The sequence below is a fragment of the Catharus ustulatus genome, chromosome 9 (genome assembly GCF_009819885.2).
Source record: "Catharus ustulatus isolate bCatUst1 chromosome 9, bCatUst1.pri.v2, whole genome shotgun sequence".
Classification (NCBI taxonomy): Eukaryota; Metazoa; Chordata; class Aves; order Passeriformes; family Turdidae; genus Catharus; species Catharus ustulatus.
Genome location: NC_046229.1, coordinates 9,212,806 through 9,228,432, shown reverse-complemented (window position 1 = coordinate 9,228,432; position 15,627 = coordinate 9,212,806). Strand labels below are relative to the sequence as shown.

Genomic DNA, 15,627 nt, shown 5'->3' with positions numbered 1-15,627 from the left:
TTCTGTTCCATCTCCTAGCAGTGGTTATACTCTTGGGAAAGTGTTTTCCATTTCCTTGATGTCTTTTATCACCCACAGTGCGCATGTAAGCAAAATAGCACTAATCAGAGGAATAACCAGAGAACAGTAAGCCAGGCAACTGAGAAGAAACTTTGCTTATTTGTCAAAGGAGTCACTTCTGTGCCTGTAAAGCTGGAACACTGTTGGAGACCGTCTGAAAATAATGCATGTTAATGAAGCACGGAAATACATGGCAAAGTCTGCGTTTCTCTGCAGCACCTGTGATCTATAGAGTGCATAGAACAATCTTTGTTAGCCTCTTAAAACAAACTCCTTATTTGAGAGAAACTCTTCTTTGTTTTTACTAGGTGAGATAAATGCGTTTCTTGTTCAGACACATGGTAGAAATGATTCTTAGCAATCTTTTTCTCCCTTTTTTTTTTCTAAAAATAAGCTGTGACGCTCAAATCATCTGCCCCCAATTTACTCCTGTGTGACCCTAAGACCCTGATCTGTCAGATCTGTCCACATCTGTGCCCACCACTGAAGAATGTGGCAGATTCAACACAACATATGGCTGGAGCAGTGCATATGATATTCATGGGAAATGGAAGAAGCATCACCATTTCCTTCGTACCAAACACCTCCTTGAGCTATTTGTGCCCTGCACTCACAGAGATTCCAGGGTTTCACTCTGCCGTGAATTACACTCAGCAATTGAAATTTCAGTGCAACTGTTTGCAGATGCCTTTCTAGGGATTTCTTTAAGACATACTAGTGGCTGAGTTTTCCTAGGAAATAAATGAGCTTAGAAACAAGGCATGTTTTCAAGCCGTGACACCATTCCGAGGATGTGGCAAGACCCTTCTGGTTAGGGAATTCATTTTGCATGCTATGAGGTTTAACTTATTTCCCTTTAAATCCTCACTCTCTCTTCTCCACTTCTTGGGATGAGGGGTGGGAAATCCTAGAGACTCAGGCTTTTGCAAAGCTACAGTTCAAGCCAGGATTGAAAAATAACTTAGTGTTGCAAGCCTGGGGTTACCTGACCCTCAACACCAGCTGTGATTTTCAGAGTTTGGCATCACAAAAATGTCAACAGACTTTGAAACTTGTCGGGGCTGCTCTGCTCCCCAGAGTTACCCTCATTAGGGTGTCTGAGCACAGCATAAGCTGTGCCAGCCTTAGGCTAGCACTGTTTGGGTGAGCTCTGTGGCAGGGCAGTGCACTGTCACACCTTCCCACCCACTGCTGAGCCAGGTAATTGCTGCAGGGTCTGAGCCCACCTCAGACACAAGCCAGATCCCAGCCCCAGCCTCTGTACAAAGAGCCAAGGGCAACTCGTTTTGGCTCTTGCTCCTGTCCTTTGAAGGACACCCACATTGCTGTTTATTGTCATTCCACTGACACATGGTAGTCTGTTAAAATGCAGGAATTCAAATGTGTTTTTAAACTTGGGGCGCAAGGAAGCTGTTTGCCAGTTTCCCAAGAAGAGCTGTCCTAGTGTAGTGTGACTGCATCCTCACCAAGGATTGGCTCTAGTGGGAAAGTGTTGGTTAAAATCCCCTTCACCTCCAATGGAAATCAGTTTATGCTACAGGAGTTGTGTAGCCTAAACTGTACAAGAAATGGTCATGAGTCGTCAACTCTATAATCCCAGAACAGAGAATTGTTTTGCACTTTTCTAGGTAAGTTTGGTGTAATTCATGGTTCTCATTTATTCTCCCAGTGGGAAAAAAGCCTTTTATAGTTACAACAAATACCTTGAAATAGCAAAGCATGACTTAACAACTTATTTTTTCAGGTTGGTGGCTTTTTTTTTTTTTCCTTTTAGTAAATGAAGAGAATGATAGTGCTGCCAGGAGAAGTGGAATTAAACACTGCCAAATAATTTTTCAGTTCTGCAGGCAGCCTCTTACCCAGGAATAATTCTAATTGCTGCTTAGTTCTCAGTTGTTCACAAAACAAATGTTTTTGTGGATTTTTAGGTGGGAGGGAGTCTGAGAGTGTTATTCTTTCAGTCCCTCGTGGAATGGGAAGAGCTTGTGGGGACACTTGTGTCCTGTGAGACACATGAATGTGCTTAGTGTTGGAGTGTGCAAACTGATGGTGTTTGACAGATAGGAGCAGGCTCAGCCTGTGAGTGGATGATTTGCACTATTTTAGCCTGGCTGTAGGTCTGGCTCTGGGTGTTTTGTGTGGCTGATACCAATCCTGAGCACAGAAATCTGGATGTCTGCTCCCGAGCAGGGCATCTCCACCCACGAGTGAGGGTTGTGATCATGTTCCCAAGGCTAGCCCCCTCCTAGGAGGGCCCTGGCTGGATGTTTTAAGGAAGGCTCAGATGCACCTCCCTGCTTCTCTTTTCCTCGGATGAGATGGGCCCCCGGGCACAGGCTCACAGTGCCCCAGTCCTGGCTGCTTTGTTTGTACACTGCTCTCGGGGCAGAGATAATGGGACTGATCCAAAGCCAGCTCCAAAGCAATCACAAGTCTTTCCTTTGTCTTCAGTGGGGTTTGGATCAGACCCAAAGCTCATAAGCAGTTTTCCACCAAGAGTTCCCAGCACTTATGTCAGTCACTGGCAACAAGGGAAGGGATAAATCCGGCATCGGCTGCTTCAGATGCCAGGCACATTCTGTGTGTGTGTGTGTGTGTGTGTGTGTCACAGGGGTGGATATAAACTCACACAGTCCAGCTGGGCTCCTGCTACATTGCATGACAGCTTGCAAAGGGCAGGCAGCTCCAGGGCTGCTTCCAGGACCGACCTCCAAAGATTTCAGTCTGAAAAGAGCTGGGATGTTCTGTGCAGTGCCCAAGGAAACCTTCCTGAGGAGCAGCTGCCTGGGCATGGGGAAGGAGCTGGGATGGCTGCTCAGGCTGAGGAGCAGGGAGGATTTCCTCAGCATCCCTCAAGGCAAGGCAGGGGGAAGGTAAGCACGGGAGAGATGCTTCTGCTCCCAAGGGGCTCACTGTGCTCCCCTACTCCGGCTTGTTTTCTCTGCACAGCACTAAAGCTGCTCTTGGCCTGAGGGTGGGTGGTCAGTGGGGGGCACATGAGCTCGCCCACACCACTGGGAGTCTCTCGACAGCCTCTGGTAGCCTTTGGATGCCGTCCCGGGTGTGTTTTAGGACTGGGTGTTCATTTAACATGAACCTTAGCCAGCCCCAACTGTGTGCGGGAGGAAGAGCCATGGGGGGACATGAGCAGGGAGAGGGGGAGGTGTTTTTCTTTGGAAAAAGGCAAGCAGAAATAGACACCCCTTGTCATTGTTTTTGGCAGGCGAGGGGAGTTTGGGGAGGGCTGGAGGTCAGAGGAGCTAGATCTTTGCCTGAGTCTCTAATTGTTTTTTTGGCAACCCAATTGTTTAAATCCCCTCCTTTCAGGGGGGACAGGGGAGCCCTCCTGTCCCCTTCCTGTGCTGGGAGCAGGGCAGGAGCTCCTGTCACCTGCAGAGCCCTTCTCAGAGCAAGGTGCGGGCAGCTGGGATTTCCTGATGCAAAATGCAGCAGGAAAGCTGGGCTCTCCAGGCCAAGGAATTAATGACACTGTTAGGGGGGAATTCGAGTTTCCACATCACTAAGAAAAGGAACTGGATACCCGAGGCAATAGACCAAAGTCAAGCTATAAAGTAATTACATTTCTCCCTGCGTTTCATGTGTTTGTTTAATTTTAGTGTTTAAAGGGAAAGGTTTCCTGAGAGCACTGTGCCAGCAACTCTAAAAAATAATTGTGTGTCTTTCTTTAACATATATTCTGGCAGGAATGTTCTGCCTATATTTTTTGGCAGAGGCTTTTGCTTTATCATTAGTCTTTTGACTATGGTTTTAAGTTAGATCTGAGGTTGGTAAGATGGCAAAAACCACCATTTCTGGGTTGTCACCTGTGTCTCTCACCCTTTACCTGTAGGATTCTGGGGCACTTTGCTATCCTGTCCTGTGTTGATCCCAATTCCTCCATACAGCAGGCAAGGAGAGTTTGCATAACCATCTTTTGGCATTGCTGCCTGGCTGGCTGGATTGAGGTGTGAAAAACTGCAGACCTTTAAAACAAATCTTGTGAAGACACCAGGCCAGCACTTTGCTCTGCACTCTGACCCTGTTTCTGAGTTGAGCCAGTGCTGCACCTGCAGCTGGCTCAGGATGCTGTGGGATGGTCCCTCCTGCAGCCCCTCCCTGTGCCTGAAACACAGTGCTGGTGTGAAATGGGGTATCCCTGATCCCACACAGGACTCCCTTGAAAGGAGGGAGAGGTTTTCTCTAAGACTTACATATTTTTTGGTGTTCCTTTCTATGAATGACTTTTCAGTTTTAATATTTCTGAGGGGCTGTAGTGCCAGGAGAGCAACCACACTGCAGGACCGTGTCTTGCCAAAGTGGCAGGTTTGTGAGGGCGTTTTGCAGTGACACACCTTTCTGCCTTGCCCTGCTGAAGCACATCTGGCTGTGGTTCATGTGCCACTTCTGGGAGCTCTTTTCTGTTAGATATTTTATAAATCCTGTCCCTCTGCCTTTTGGCAGAGCTGCTGTTCACAGGGTCATGACAACCACAGCCTGACACTAGACTTGGAAACATCAGGTGAACCACCCCAAATTGCCATTTGGCACCTGTGAGAGGAGCCCCAGCCCCGGCAGAAGGAAGGGAATGTGTGCCTGGAGCAGCCAGCAGCTGGGGACAGAGCAGGTTGTCTCTCACCCTGTCATAATGAGAAGCATGTCATCCCCATAGCTTGCAAGGCGAGCAATTCCTACTCTCATATGCAAAACCACTCCTAAATCCCAGCCTGTGGAATTGCACTGACATGCTGTGCATGTTAACACACCCTTCAGTGAGCTGGCTAGCACAGAGGAGAGGTCAGTAAATGGGGAAAATAAAAAATATGTTCATGCAAGAGTCGCTGTTTTGGGATTTGGCTTTTTTATTAGATTAGAGGTATCTTTTATTTGGTGCAACAGAGAAACAGAAGAAAGCATATTCAGGAATATAATGAAATGGAACCATTTCAAGAGCACGTGGCTGAGTGGAATGACATGGAGAAATGGCACAGCTGCTTTCATACACTCACTGTTAGTGTGTGTAAGCTGAAGATGTGAGTGACTGTGCAGAGCCCTGTGCAGGGTGAGATCTAGTCCAAGCCTTAGTTACAGTAGCCTAATTTGTTCTTCAGGAGAGAGTGAATTTTTTTTATTTCATGGTCAATTCCGTGTGAGTGGAAAGGTTCACCCCTCTAAAGGTTCATTTCTCTAAAGATGGAAATCCAGTACTCCTAGAACTGCATGGTTAATTGGGAGTGTTTGGAATATAAGAAAGCTGCTAAATTAATGCAATTGAAATAAGTTGGTAATATTTAAAGCCAGTCACTTCTCACAGCTAAACCCACACGCCAAGAGCTATGTAGAACTTCTGTGCTGCTGAGAGATGTGTAAAGGTCCCATTCAAGAATGAGATGTGATCACCTAAAACAGGGAACAGAAGTGCTTTGTAATGCCAAGTTTGCTGTCACGCCTGCTTTTGTGTAGAATGCAGATCATCTTAAAGTGTTCTTGAGATGAGTGGGATAGACTGAACTGGAGTGTATTGGTAAAGGTATATTTTGTATTTCTGGAGTAGCTGCAGATTAGATATTAAACCTTATCCATAATGTGTTTGTGTATTCTGCACTGTGCTAGTTTCCCCCACAAAGCTACTTAGTCTGTTCTGTTGGAAAGTCTGTGGTGAAGTTGTTTTTCTGTGATTATCCAGTAGAAGCTGGCTCCACTGCCACCCCTGGTGTGATAAGGTTAGAGAAAAATAGTTTTCTGAAGCTGTTGAGAGGATGCAATAACATTTTGATGCCTGTCATATTTTAAGATTTGCAGTTCCCTTCAATCATGTGTTCATTCATGACTCATGCAGGCAGACACAAAGCAGGTGTCCTGTGCAGTAACAAACCCGTCTCCTTTCAGAAGTTTTGGCACAATAAAACACATGGGCCTTCCATGTTAGGCAGAACTAGGAACAAAACTTGCTGCAGTCATCCTTTAGCAGTACTGGCAGGGAAATCATGTAGTTTCCCCTTATTGGTATGATGTACCCAAAAAGAATTCTCCCTTTTTTCCAATAAAGGCTTTCTCCTTTATTCTTCCCCTTCCGCTTGGTCAATTATCACTTCTTGAAATTTAAGATAATTCCTGATCTCTTGTCTAGACAGTGGGTTTTAATTTGCTGATGTGTAAGGAGTTTTCTCCTTTTTCATGCTGTTTTTCCTACAGTCACAAGCTTTGTTGCAGTGCTAGGGGAGGTGCATTGATTTGCAGCCAAATTCTCTGAGGCTCTCTCTGTGCTGGGTGAAGCAGCAGAGAGCATGGGGGCTGTGTCAAATCCATCCCCAAAGCAGAGCAGCCAAGGTGGGGACATTTCAGGGAAGGCAGTGGCTGTTCCTCCCTTGCAGGCAGGAGAGTTTTGGCTCCAAGTGATGGCACCAAGTTGTGATTCCCAATAACTGAGGGTTGGTCATCCCAGATCCAAGCTGTGACCAAGACCTCAGCTGTGGGCTGCCTCTGTAGAGAGCAGAAAAACTGCTCTGATGGAGAGATACTGCCAGCAATAGTCATCCAGCATCCTCCAGCAATTGCACCTGATGCAGTTTGTGCTTAGACCTCAGTGTTTACCAGCTGCAGATAGAGCTGTCCTCTCCAAATGTGTCCTATCATATCCTGAACTTATTTATCCTCCCAGCCCCACTGCATGCTTCAGAATGGGCACTGCCACTTTATACAGTGTTAGTGATGCCCATGACTTTGGCAGGAGTTTACCAACTGGGATTTCTTTTCTGAAAGCCTCAGCCTCTAAGGTGTGGAATGCAACAGATTTCAGCAACAGAAAGCTAGAAATTCTGCTGTTCAAGGTAGCAAGGAACAGTGATTCTCAAGGGTTAAAAACTTCCTAAATATTAAACAGATAAAATCACATGAATATTTATGTTATACCCATGATTTTGTGGGGAAATGATTTCCAGCCAGAGGGTCTCTGGATAGCAGCTGTGTGAGAGTTTTGAGAGCAGACTTTGATTTACTGCTGCAGTTCACTACACCTCATGCATACCATCAGCATACTCAAAATTATGGTGTTTTCTAATCTGACTATCTCTGCCCTCCCATTACATCCTCCTGCCATTCTTTTTAGCCTGTCAGCTGTTTCAGTGGGTGTTTGGTGTAGCAGTGAGAGGCTTTGCTGCTTGGTTTCCTGGTCTGTTTGGTGGAGAGCTTGGGGCACTCTAGAAATGATAACAGGCACAAGCTGTTTTGTATGAGAAATTAAAACTGAAATTCAGAAGCCTTGAAACATAAGAATTAAGGCCTTATCTCTGCCCTTCATCACCTTCCTTGTGCTTATGTTTTATCTGTGTTTTTATTATATATCATTGCCAGACTATCCTGATTAATTTTTCTGCCTCATCCCAATTCCCTGATGTCACATCAAGCATCCCTGTGGGATCCATCCCTCCCCTCAGGTGTTTGTTCCTGGATTCCCCCTGGTCCTTGCCCCATTTCTCCTGCTTTACCACTCTGTTCCTTTCCTCTTTGCTTGCTTTGGGCAGTGAGGGACTTGGTGGGAGTCCAGGCCCTGAGATGACAGGGATGGCTTTTCTTGCTCTCTCTTCTGGTGCCCAGAGCCGCAGTCATGTCCAGCAGCCAAGAAGGGAATTAGAGCAAGGAAAGTCCTGAGCAATCCCCAGAAGAAGCAAGCCCTAGAAGCCCCAAAATGGAGCGAGATCAAGGCAGACAGAATCTGTAGAGGTTTTTCTCCTAAAGGCTCATAAATCTTCAGTGGGGCATATTCAAAGGCTTTTCACTTTGCCAAATTTGGATGTAAAAGGCACATCCCTGTTCCCAGGGTGACACCAAATTTCCAGTCTCCAGAAGATGGAGGCGTGAGAGCAACTCCAAAAAAATAATTGTTAGAATTTTTATATCGACTAAGCACTTTTCTCTAATCTTGTGTTGGGAAACTGCCAGGCCTCCCCCTCTCCCACCCTCTTTGTGATTTCCTAGAAATCTCTGCTGGAGATAGACACCTGGCAAAGGAGAATTTCAGCCCCAAAAGTTTTAATGTGGTGAAACAGGGGCTCTGGGTGGCACAGGGTATCTTGACCAGCACCCAGTGCTGTGCTGCACCACATCTCCCACCAGCTCAAACTCAGGGCCTCGTGCTACAAAATTAATTCCTTGTCACTTTGAGCAGGGCAAATGGGAGATGCAGAAGCACTTTGCAGTGTTCAGGGAGTATCAGGCATGAGTGCAAATGGGAAGATCATGGCAAGTGCTCCCTGCCTGTGCTTCAAGGTAACCCCTGCCAGCGTGCGCCGCCTCCTTGCAAATGCCATACAGCGTTTTTCACTCTCTGCTGGAGGAAAAAGCCGCCCTAAGAAAAGCAGAATGAGGGCTGATGTTTTGAAAGGTGTCCAAGAGTAACAAAACTCAACTCTCCAGGGCTGAGTTTTGCCTCTTGTGTTTCTCAACTAGGGTGGTTGAATGTGTTACAGACCTATCAGAAATTTTGCTACAAATGCACAAATATTAATCTACAGCCATTTCCTTTGCTTTCTTAAACATGAATGAGGATTTTTGTCTCTTTCTCCCTCCATAAATTGTTCATGGTCAGAGGGGGCATGTTCCGTGTCAAAGTCTTGACCGCCAGGATCAAACAAAAAACCCTTGTGAACTCAGAAGTGGAGACAAATAAATGACTATTACTTTTTTTTTCCCTTTTGCCTGGAGTTAAACCTTTTCTCTGTCAACAATATTGACTTTGTTCACTTGGAAGGAAACAGAGGGAGAGAGAGAGAGAGGGAGATTTCTCTAGATGCTGCACAGAAAAAAAACATTTTGGAAGGAGGAATGAAAAAAGACAGAGGTTACAGGAAATGGTAGACATTTTTTGTTGAATTAAACCATTAGGAGTGACCCAAAAACCAACGGGAAAGAAAGGAAACAACTGGATACATTTAGGTCACAAGAACCAGCCAAACGGGGAGCTGAAACCAATTATCATAAATGAATGTTTCTCTTTTATTCATGACCACCGTGTATGCTCCCATGATGCTCTTTGTCTTATTATAAAAACAGATGAAACTATTTCGTTTTGTTCTTATACTTATTAGCTAATGCAACTTTTGGGCAATTTATCAAACACTAACACATGTTGTGATTAATAAGCTCAGAGAATTAATCACAGTTAAAGCCCCTTAAAAAACAGAGGATGTCGGGTCCCTCTTAAATATATGTTTGTGCAGGATTATGTAACTTAAGCAGTGACATCGAGTTTTGATGCATATTCATGCATTTTACACGGAAAGATCCCTGAAACCATATGTTCAGGCAAGCTATAATTACAGTAACTTCCATTCCTGTGAGACTTTGCCCTGCAGCATGGGCAGAGCAAGCCCTGCTTGCCCCAGACGTGGGTGCTGGGGGTTGTGCACAGGGGAGGGGAGCAGAATTTGGGGTTTGGGCTGTAACTGCTGGATTCAAAGGGGAGATGTCACAGGACCTCAGAAGAAAACCCATCTGCTCCTTTTTAGATCCTTTCCCAGAGGTCTTGCTGCCCCCTTAAATCCAGATACCATTGGGGGGGGGAGGAAAATGCCACTAGACCTGGCCACAGCAACTCTCAGCATCTTCCTCCCTCCCACTAACCCAGTGCAGCCTCTAATGAGCCATAACTGGCTCTTAAGTGCCCCTAACCACTTCACTGAGGTTAGAATAAATTTCTAAATGGGGAAGAGGAAAGGCAGAGGCAGCCAGCATATCCTGCAGCCTCACTGAGGTGCACAGAAGCTGGTTCATGCTGTGAGACACAGCTCCAGGGCTGGGGAGCCTCCAGGGGAGCAGTGGGACCAAGGGTGGTCTTCTTGATAAGGAGACAACTATCAGACATAGAGAGGACCAGGGGAATACTTGTCACTGGAGCATTTGGTGTTGTGGAAGCAGAGTTTTGGGAGTTTGGGTGTCCTTAGATAGGCAGATCTGAGTGTTTGCAGTGAGGGATGAGGAGAAGTGGTCACCTAGGTGCTGGCACAGGCTGAGTTGCTTATAAATATCTCCCAACAGAAGCATTGAAAAGGTTTGCTTGTGGCCTGGCTGAGGGACACTGTCGAAAGAGTGACACGAAGCTTTTGAGAATATTTGCTCTTCACTGAAGTATACACACATTTACCTATTTTTGACTTTTCACCCCAGCTCCAGGCAAGACCAAATCTTAACATCCTTGAGTATCACAATGGATGGAAAGTCTATTGTTGGGTTGCTATAAAAATGAAGAAGTGCATCCCTGTTTCTAGGCTCCAAAGTGCAGTCAGGCAGCTCCCTGAGGCTCCCTGTTAGCAGCCTGTTCTGCTCAGCGAGGTACTTGCTGTGTCAACATCCAGTTGACTTCAGCAGGAACAAAGTGTTTGTTTAAGTGCTTTTATTGACTAGGGAGGGACTTAAGCATGTGTTTAAATGCTTTCTACAACTAAGGCATAAATACTTGATTCTCATAGCCCAGCAAAATAATGGAGCTGGTCTTCAGTCAGGCATAAATTCTACACTGTGCTACAGGAGTAGCTGAGTAAAATTCTATAGTATGTGTCAGACCAGATTTTCATAATGATTCTAAAATATCTGTATCTCTCCATCGACTGCAGTGAGATTTAGAGCTCAGTCTTTATAAAAAAAAGGAAAAAAGAGGAAAGGAAAGTGAAGTTATCCTCTGTGGTCAAGGCATCTGAATAAACTCTTACTCATTAATGGCTGCGAAATGGAACTTACTCAAGTTTATGCAGCTAATTTGTCAAGCATTCAGCAAAATATGCAAAAGGATGCTGCCGGGCCTGCTTGTGTGGAACTACTCTGGCATTCAAGAAGAAAGAAACATCCCCAGACAACACCTGCTGGCATTTCCACAAGAAAAAGGTCTTTTTCTGTGCCTCTCACATGTTAACAAATTAATTTTTTTTCCTCACAACTTAATCCCAGTGAAGTGTATTTATTTTTTTTTTTTTCACATGCCACCAAAACGTTTTTGGTGTGTGTTAACAACATGTTGGCCCTATGGGCTACATTTCTTCTGGGGAAGATAGACGAGCTTCTTTTACTTTGAGTTTCCAACCGAGATCGCCGGCAAAAGAAAATTAAAAAGCAGGCTTTTCGTTTTCGTCTTTCGGCAACCCTGATGTGGTTGCCGAGGCATTGCTTAGAAACACAAACATTACAGCACATATGGAAGTCTACTGTCGAGTGGAACCGAGTCCTAAAGCAACATGTTAAGTCGGAAAAATTTATGTTCATGCTAAAGCGGCAGTGTGGTAATCGGTTTCAATGGAAGTAAAAGGAATGCATCAGAGATGAAAATGGCTCGCTCCCTTGGATGCAAGTGCAGGAATTCAGACCCAGGGTCTGGGATGACTGTGTGAAGAGGAAGTTGCTTTTGTCAGTCAGGGCAAATCAGGCTTGTGGCAACTGCACTTCTCTCCTTGTGAGTGCGTCCGTCTGCATAGAAGCAGTTTTATTTTGGACAATTGTTTAGTATTAAAAGACCTCTAAGTCCATCAAGTTGCATATGCTCATTTATATACACTCAAAATATTCATTTTCCCCCTTTATTTGGATGTAAATGAAGTAGTTTCAGGCTTGCTGAGAGCAATGGAGGCACAAGTCCAAATTTTTGCTTTTCCAAGTCAAGCCATTCAGCTCTTTCCAGAGGCTTTATCAGGATTGCTTCTTTAGGTACCTTTGTATTAGGGAAAAGGGATATAGGAATGTCCAGGAAAGGATTCATCATGACTCTTTCAGGATTGTCTCAATAATCTCATATTGTGCCTTCTTCAATTGCTTCAAAAGAGAGCCTGGAAAACTTGTTTAGACAAGATGTGGTACCTTAAAGCAAATAAATCACAGTAAATGCTTCCTCTCTGGAACCAATGGTTTGCACTCCCGTCCACAAAAAGCTCTTGGCATCTTGATTGCATGTCTGGTTCAATATCTAAATATCTTCAAAGAGCCCAAATCCCCCTGGTTTCTCATAATTATGTCCCTTGATTTCTTTTTGTGAACTTGAATGTCCTTACCTAATGAGAATGGTGTAATGCTAAACAATGATGGCTGTGAATTTTTCAGATATTGGGAAGAATCATGTTTTTAAAATATTTCAGAGACAGAGGTTCTAATACTATCAGGAGTAAAAAAAAAAGGAGGGCAATATTTATTGCTGCTTGAGTTGTGTACTTGTAGTCTCAGCATTTTCTAGTCAATGGCCTAAAGCATTTTTACAGGTATAATTGCCTTGAAAATTAGTGTTTGCCTTTCTCCATTGCCAGGGAGGCTGCCTGCCTAGACACTCCTGCATTTTGGAGTCTAGAGGTGGATCCAGTGTGGTGGTGGAGGTCAGACCTGGATTTGAAGGTGAAAGGTGTTAGGAAAAGACACCTGCCCTACCTTTTACCTGATGCCATCACAGTACCACAGGCTGGATAAAGTGCTGAGCCCCAGCTGCTTCTCATAGCTCTGGTTTAGCAGAGCTAAAAGCTTGTGCTTGCTGGGTTGGACCTGCAGGTAGCCCAGGGCTTGGCTAAGCCCAGCTCAGAGGAGCTGCTGGGGCAAAGGCTCCAAGTGTCTTGAGGGACAGAAGGAAGGTTTGAGGACCCAGCACACAAATCCTTTGTATCCCAGTTTTATCATCTTGCCTGCTGAGGGAATAGCTTGCTTTTTAAGTTGCTTATTGTTTCAGGCCTACAGCTAATCCTCTAAGAAAGTAATTTCTGTTGCTCATGGCTAATACCCCATCCTGCATTGAGAGTTACATCAGAGCAGAATTGCTGCTTAGTCACTGCCTGCTTTTCAGCCAAAGAAACATCATGGGTTCTGGATTATTGTGATTTTTTTACCTTTTTTTCCCCCTCTTTTTTCACTTCTCCCCCCCACCCCCCCCCATTTTTTTTTTTTTTGTGTAAATCCAGACGAATATTTAGATGTCATATTTGATGTTCAATTCCTTGATTTTGCCTAGTTGAAAAAGCCACCTATTTACTTGAAAAATATGTCTGGAAGCCAGAAGATAACCACGTCGCTCCCATGGTTAAAATGTTTTATATAAAACTTGTTATTACCATAGATCAATGGGATATGTACAGAATATGTTACAATGGGGCCTGTGTTAAGGATTTGTCAAGATTTCCATTATAAACCACTATTTTCGAGGGTTTATAACTCAGTCATAAAAAATCATTCCAAGCTAAAACTTGGCAAACAAAATGTCAACCCAGGAGAGATTTTCTTTTACCAGATTTACTTTAATGCTTTAAACTGATTTGTCTATTTTAAAATTATACGAGTGCCCTGTTTTATAGACTTGCTGCGTATACAGGGTGCGTGTGTGCTAATATAACACACATACCAAGGAAAAAACAACGTTAAAAGCACATTAGCACAGCAAATCAGAGCTCCAAAAAACCCACAAGGTTAAAAATGAGGTTGGATTTGCAGTTTGTGGAATCTTAAGCATTGGGATGCCAACTTTGAGCTAAATCTTCAGCTGGTGGATTTAGCTGGTTGAGGCTGATTTGCACCAGCTGAGCTGCTGTCCTGTCATGATGCCACCCAATGTGTGATGTCTCTAGCATCTGAAAAAGCTGTTGTTGAAAATTGGTGGAAATCATGACTCTGAGGTGAGGGGTGGTAGAGAGGACTGACCTTCTCAGGGCAGCTGGTGTGACAGGCAGCAGATGTTCAGCTGATCTCCCATCCTGTGATTCTGGGTCCTGGCTGCTCCTGATGGTCACAGAGAAGAGGTGGGTGTGACAATGAGGTGCAGAAATCAGAGGATTAAAGCACAGCTCTCTGTCTCTTCCCTGTGGTTAAGGAGCCAGAATCTGCCATCACCATGTAGTAGGTGGCCTGAGCTGTTCATCACTCTTAAACACAAATGTCATTGTCAACACCTGCATTTGTCCTGGTCCAAGTATTGCTTTGCCAGTGCTCTGTCTTTGGCTGGGATAGATGAACTGTGGCTCATCCTGCTCACAGCCCAAAGCCCTGCCTTACAGCAGGGTCTGGTGCAGAGCAGGACATGAGCTGGGCTTGCAAAAACCCAGCCTGAGCCCCTGAGGTCAGACAGGCAGCAGAGAAGCACAAGCCTCCAACAGATGTTGAGATGTTGGAGAGGAGTTCTAAGACCTGAGGGAGCTGATTTCTGCCCTTAGACCACAGCAGGGTCTCAGGTAACCCTGCTCCCAGCTTGGCCTCAGCTGTCTGCCCAAAACCTTGAGGTGAATCCAAGCCTTGGTTCTTTGCAGGACTGAGCTTTAGACACAGAGGGTCAGACCAGCTATTCCCTTGCTGGAGGAGATGTACAAGACTTCAGTTTGGCTTCCCTCCCTGGTTCACAGCTCCCCTTCTCCTGGAATCTTGAGCTGGGAACTCTTTTTTTGCTGACACTGGGGTGTTTGTCATCTCCAAGTATCACTAGGCTGTGTCACACTCTGCTCCAGCAAACCTCTCCTGAGATCTTCTGTGGAGCTTGATGTTGAGTCCCTCTTGCTCATGGGTTTTGTTAATTGAGGGCAGAAATAGGTTCCCCTCTCTGCCATAAATCCAGCGTGCACACACACACACATACTTGTAAGATATTTAGAAAAGCTCTACTCTGAGTATCTCAAATGTGTGTGTGGGGGGGTGGGGAGTAAAGAAAAGCAATAAAGAGCCTACATTATACCACATGTGCGAGCAAAGGGCTGTGGTTAACTCCCTTCAGATAGGTTTAAGCCAGGGCCCCTTTGTAACAGCCCCCAGAAGACTACTGAAAAGTGGGCATCCATGGTTTTAAATAGGTTAATTTAAAAAATAAATTGTATTAGACACTTTTCCTCCCCCCACCTCTGTTAACCAAATACACAAGTGACACAAATAGGGAAAAATGCAGCTGGTTGTGGCTCACATGGGGTAGCCAGATTCTTCTGGCATGCTGGGGACATTGACTATGGACAGGAGGGAAGAGCACCATGAGTGCCTCTACCTGGCATTCTTTCGTGCTGGGAGAAATGGATGTTAATTTTGTGGTCAATGCTCTGGAGAGGGGTGATTTTGAACAGGTTGGTGAGCACTTCTTGATGCATATGGGATAAAGGAACCTAAATAAGGGAGAGAGGAGTACTACAACCCCTGTGTCCTTTTTCCTCCCTGCCCTGCCTCACCTTTCCCTTCACTTAGGAGTGGTGACAAGCTATTGCTTTTTCTACTGGTTAAATTGCTGCTGATTGTGAGGTCCTCTGCCTGTCCTGATGTGGGCTGCACCCCCTCCCCACGGTGAGCCCACAGCCAGCTGTGACACAGTGACACACAGTGACACAGAGTGACACAGAGTGACACACAGCCCCGTGATGGCTGAGCACACAGGAGATTAAGGGATATTAATAAGAATCAGATTGAGAATAAAGTGAGTTGACAACAGAGCTTGGATTTTCCAAAGTGCTTTTTGGATGAAAAATGCTTCTCTCTCTTTTTTTTTTTTTTCCCTGGATGTTGTTTGGCACAAAGGATGACATTATTTGCATTGGCACCTTTTCCAGATCAGCTCCCAAAACGCTTCCAATCTAGTATTGCTGATTTTTC

At 45.0% G+C, this 15,627-nt stretch overlaps 1 long non-coding RNA gene across 1 annotated transcript in view; it reads left to right on the top strand.

The window, feature by feature from the left end:
• Positions 1-2,684: 2,684 nt before the first annotated feature.
• The window catches only part of LOC117000483, a 114,975-nt gene continuing 102,032 nt past the window's right edge, over positions 2,685-15,627 (top strand). The window contains exon 1 of the long non-coding RNA XR_004418787.1: positions 2,685-2,933. This is a non-coding gene — a long non-coding RNA (uncharacterized LOC117000483). The remainder of the gene's footprint in view (positions 2,934-15,627) is intronic.